General features: G+C 38.4%; 1 protein-coding gene across 2 annotated transcripts in view; it reads left to right on the top strand.

Annotated features, from left to right (window-relative positions):
• The window catches only part of fbn1 (fibrillin 1), a 187,853-nt gene that overhangs the window by 87,590 nt on the left and 92,763 nt on the right, over positions 1 to 7,500 (top strand). The gene's annotated exons all lie outside the window — the stretch shown is intronic.

A 7,500-nucleotide genomic window follows, 5' to 3' on the forward strand; every position in this document is an offset into this window, starting at 1 on the left:
ATACACACACACAGATAAAACCTCACACATACACACACACACACAGATAAAAACTCACACATACACACACACACACAGATAAAAACTCACACATGTACACACAAACACACACACAGATAAAAACTCACACATACACACACACACACACAGATAAAAACTCACACATACACACACACACACACACAGATAAAAACTCACACATACACACACACACACACACAGATAAAAACTCACAAATACACACACACACACACACAGATAAAAACTCACACATACACACACACACACACAGATAAAAACTCACACATACACACACAGATAAAAACTCACACATACACACACAGATAAAAACTCACACATACACACACACACACACAGATAAAAACTCACACATACACACACACACACACACACACAGATAAAAACTCACACACACACAGATAAAAACTCACACACACACACAGATAAAAACTCACACATACACACACACACACACACACACAGATAAAAACTCACACACACACAGATAAAAACTCACACATACACACACACACAGATAAAAACTCACACACACACACACAGATAAAAACTCACACATACACACACACACACACAGATAAAAACTCACACATACACACACACACACAGATAAAAACTCACACATACACACACACACACAGATAAAAACTCACACATACACACACACACACAGATAAAAACTCACACATACACACACACACAGATAAAAACTCACACATACACACACACACACACGCAGATAAAAACTCACACATACACATACACACACACAGATAAAAACTCACACATACACACACACAGATAAAAACTCACACATACACACACACACACAGATAAAAACTCACACACACACAGATAAAAACTCACACATACACACAGATAAAAACTCACACATACACACACACAGATAAAAACTCACACATACACACACACAGATAAAAACTCATACACACACACAGATAAAAACTCACACACACAGATAAAAACTCACACACACACACAGATAAAAACTCACACATACACACACACACAGATAAAAACTCACACATACACACACACACACAGATAAAAACTCACACACATACACACACACACAGATAAAAACTCACACATACACACACACACAGATAAAAACTCACACATACACACACACAGATAAAAACTCACACACACACACACACACACAGATAAAAACTCACACACACACACAAATACACACACACAGATAAAAACTCACACATACACATACACACACCCAGATAAAAACTCACACATACACACACACACACACAGATAAAAACTCACACATACACACACACACACACAGATAAAAACTCACACATACACATACACACACACAGATAAAAACTCACACATACACACACACACACACAGATAAAAACTCACACATACACACACACACACACACACACAGATAAAAACTCACACACACACACACACACACAGATAAAAACTCACACATACACACACACACACAGATAAAAACTCACACATACACACACACACACAGATAAAAACTCACACATATACACACACACACACAGATAAAAACTCACACATACACACACACACACAGATAAAAACTCACACATACACACACACACACAGATAAAAACTCACACATACACACACACACACACAGATAAAAACTCACACATACACACACACACACACACAGATAAAAACTCACACATACACACACACACACAGATAAAAACTCACACATACACACACACACAGATAAAAACTCACACACACACACACAGATAAAAACTCACACATACACACACACACAGATAAAAACTCACACATACACACACACAGATAAAAACTCACACATACACACACACACACACACAGATAAAAACTCACACATACACACACACACACAGATAAAAACTCACACATACACACACACACACAGATAAAAACTCACACATACACACACACACACACACAGATAAAAACTCACACATACACACACACACACACACAGATAAAAACTCACACATACACACACACACACACACAGATAAAAACTCACACATACACACACACACACACACAGATAAAAACTCACACATACACACACACACAGATAAAAACTCACACATACACACACACACACACACAGATAAAAACTCACACATACACACACACACACACACAGATAAAAACTCACACATACACACACACACAGATAAAAACTCACACATACACACACACACACAGATAAAAACTCACACATACACACACACACACAGATAAAAACTCACACATACACACACACACAGATAAAAACTCACACATACACACACACACAGATAAAAACTCACACATACACACATACACACACACAGATAAAAACTCACACATACACACACACACAGATAAAAACTCACACATACACACACACAGATAAAAACTCACACATACACACACACACACGCAGATAAAAACTCACACATACACACACACACACAGATAAAAACTCACACATACACACACACACACACACAGATAAAAACTCACACATACACACACACACACACAGATAAAAACTCACACATACACACACACACAGATAAAAACTCACACATACACACACACACACAGATAAAAACTCACACATACACACACACACACAGATAAAAACTCACACATACACACACACACACACACAGATAAAAACTCACACATACACACACACACACACAGATAAAAACTCACACATACACACACACACACAGATAAAAACTCACACATACACACACACACACAGATAAAAACTCACACATACACACACACACACAGATAAAAACTCACACACATACACAGATAAAAACTCACACATACACACACATACACAGATAAAAACTCTCTCACACACACACACACACACACACACAGATTCACACACACACACACACACACACACAGATAAAAACACACACATACACACACACACACACACAGATAAACACACACAGATAAAAACACACACATACACACACATACACAGATAAAAACTCACACATACACACACACACACACACAGATAAAAACTCACACATACACACACACACACACAGATAAAAACTCACACATACACACACACACACAGATAAAAACTCACACATACACACACACACACAGATAAAAACTCACACATACACACACACACAGATAAAAACTCACACATACACACACACACACAGATAAAAACTCACACATACACACACACACACAGATAAAAACTCACACACATACACACACACACAGATAAAAACTCACACATACACACACACACAGATAAAAACTCACACACATACACAGATAAAAACTCACACATACACACACATACACAGATAAAAACTCACACATACACACACACACAGATAAAAACTCACACATACACACACACACACAGATAAAAACTCACACACATACACAGATAAAAACTCACACATACACACACATACACAGATAAAAACTCTCTCACACACACACACACACACACAGATTCACACACACACACACACACACACAGATAAAAACACACACATACACACACACACACACACAGATAAACACACACAGATAAAAACACACACATACACACACACACAGATGAACACACAGACACACAGATAAAAACTCTCTCACACACACACACAGATTCACACACAAACACACACACACACACACACACAGATAAACACACACACAGATAAAGACTCACACACACACACACACATAAAAACTCACACACACACACACACACACAAACACAGATAAAAACTCACACACACACAAAAACTCACACACATACACAGATAAAAACTCACACACAAACACACACACAGATAAACACACACATACACAGATAAAAACTCACACACAAACACACACACACAGATAAACACACACACACACACATAAAAACTCTCAAACACACAAAAACTCACACACATACACAGATAAAAACTCACACACACAAACACACAAACACACACAGATAAACACACACACATAAAAACTCACACATACACACAGATGAACAGACACACACACAGATAAAAACTCACACATACACACAGATGAACACACACACACAGATAAAAACTCACAAACATACACACACACACACACACACATTCACAGATAAACCCCCACACACACACACATACACAGATAAAAACTCACACACACACACACACACATACACACACAGATAACTCCCCCCCCACACACACACATACACAGATAAAAATTCACACACACACACACATACACAGATACCCCCCACACACACACACAGATAAACACACACATACAGATAAAAACTCACACACACACACACACACACACACACAGATAAACACACACATACACAGATAAAAACTCACACACACACACACACACACATACACAGATAAACCCCCCTACACACACACATACACAGATAAAAACTCACACACACACACACATACACAGATACCCCCCCCACACACACACAGATAAAGACACACATACACAGATAAAAACTCACACACACGCACACACAAACTCACACACACACACAAACAAACACACACACAGATAAACACACACACACACAGACAGATAAACACACACATACACTGATAAAAAACCCACACACACACACACAAACACACACACACACAGATAAACACACACATACACAGATAAACCCCCCCCCCACACACAGATAAACACACACACACAGATAAAAACTTTCACACACACACACATACACAGATAAAAACTCACACACACACACACACACAGATAAACACACACATACAGATAAAAACTTTCATACACACACACACACACACACACACAGATAAAAACTCACACATACACACACACACAGATAAAAACTCACACATACACACACACACACACACACAGATAAAAACTCACACATACACACAGATGAACACACACATACACAGATAAAAACTCACACATACACACACACACAGATAAAAACTCACACATACACACACACACACACACACAGATAAAAACTCACATACACACACACACACAGATAAAAACTCACATACACACACACACACAGATAAAAACTCACACACACACAGATAAAAACTCACACATACACACACACACAGATAAAAACTCACACATACACACACACAGATAAAAACTCACACATACACACACACACACAGATAAAAACTCACACATACACACAGATGAACACATACACACACACACAGATAAAAACTCACACTTACACACACACACACAGATAAAAACTCACACATACACACACACACAGATAAAAACTCACACTTACACACACACACACAGATAAAAACTCACACATACACACAGATGAACACACACATACACACACACACACAGATAAAAACTCACACATACACACACACACCGATAAAAACTCACACATACACACACACACACAGATAAAAACTCACACATACACACAGATGAACACACACACACACAGATAAAAACTCACACATACACACACACACAGATAAAAACTCACACTTACACACACACACAGATAAAAACTCACACTTACACACACACACAGATAAAAACTCACACATACACACACACACACAGATAAAAACTCACACATACACACACACACATAAAAACTCACACATACACACACACACACACACACAGATAAAAACTCACACATACACACACACACACAGATAAAAACTCACACTTACACACACACACAGATAAAAACTCACACATACACACACACACACAGATAAAAACTCACACATACACACACACACATAAAAACTCACACATACACACACACACACACACACAGATAAAAACTCACACATACACACACACACACACACAGATAAAAACTCACACATACACACACACAGATAAAAACTCACACATACACACACACAGATAAAAACTCACACATACACACACACACACACAGATAAAAACTCACACATACACACACACACACACACAGATAAAAACTCACACATACACACACACACACACAGATAAAAACTCACACATACACACACACACAGATAAAAACTCACACACACACAGATAAAAACTCACACATACACACACACACACAGATAAAAACTCACACACACACACAGATAAAAACTCACACATACACACACACACACAGATAAAAACTCACACACATACACAGATAAAAACTCACACATACACACACACAGATAAAAACTCACACATACACACACACAGATAAAAACTCACACACACAGATAAAAACTCACACATACACACAGATAAAAACTCACACACACACAGATAAAAACTCACACACACACACAGATAAAAACTCACACACACACAGATAAAAACTCACACACACACAGATAAAAACTCACACATACACACAGATAAAAACTCACACACACACACAGATAAAAACTCACACATACACACACACAGATAAAAACTCACACACACACAGATAAAAACTCACACACACACACACAGATAAAAACTCACACATACACACACACACACAGATAAAAACTCACACACACACACAGATAAAAACTCACACATACACACACACAGATACACAGATAAACACACACACACACACAGAGATAAACACACTCACGCACATGCACACATGCACAAACACACATACACAGATAAAAACTCACACATACACACACACACACAGATAAACACACACACACACACACACACAGGGCTAAACACACACGCACATGCACACATGCACAAACACACACACACACAAACACACACACACACATACCACACACACACACCGCACACACAGAAACATACACACACACATACCACACATATACACACACACATGCACACACACACACACATCACACACAGAAACATATATACACACACATGCACACACACACAAACACACACAGACACACATACACAAATACACACACATACCACACACACAGATGAACACACACACACACACATACACAGATAAACACACACACAGAGATAAACACACACACACACACAGATAAACACACACACACATACACAGATAAATACAAACACACACACACACACATACACAGATAAACACACACACAGAGATAAGCACACACACACACACACAGATAAATACAAACACACACACACAGATGAACACACACACACACACAGATGAACACACACACACATACACAGATAAACACACACACAGAGATAAACACACACACACACATACACAGGTAAACACACATACACATACCACACACACAGACACACATAAACAAATGCACAAATACACACACACACACGCACAGAAACACACACATACTCACACCTACTCATACATACACACACACACACACTCATACATACACACACGAACAT

This window comes from Hemibagrus wyckioides, linkage group LG04, assembly GCF_019097595.1.
Source record: "Hemibagrus wyckioides isolate EC202008001 linkage group LG04, SWU_Hwy_1.0, whole genome shotgun sequence".
NCBI lineage: Eukaryota > Metazoa > Chordata > Actinopteri > Siluriformes > Bagridae > Hemibagrus > Hemibagrus wyckioides.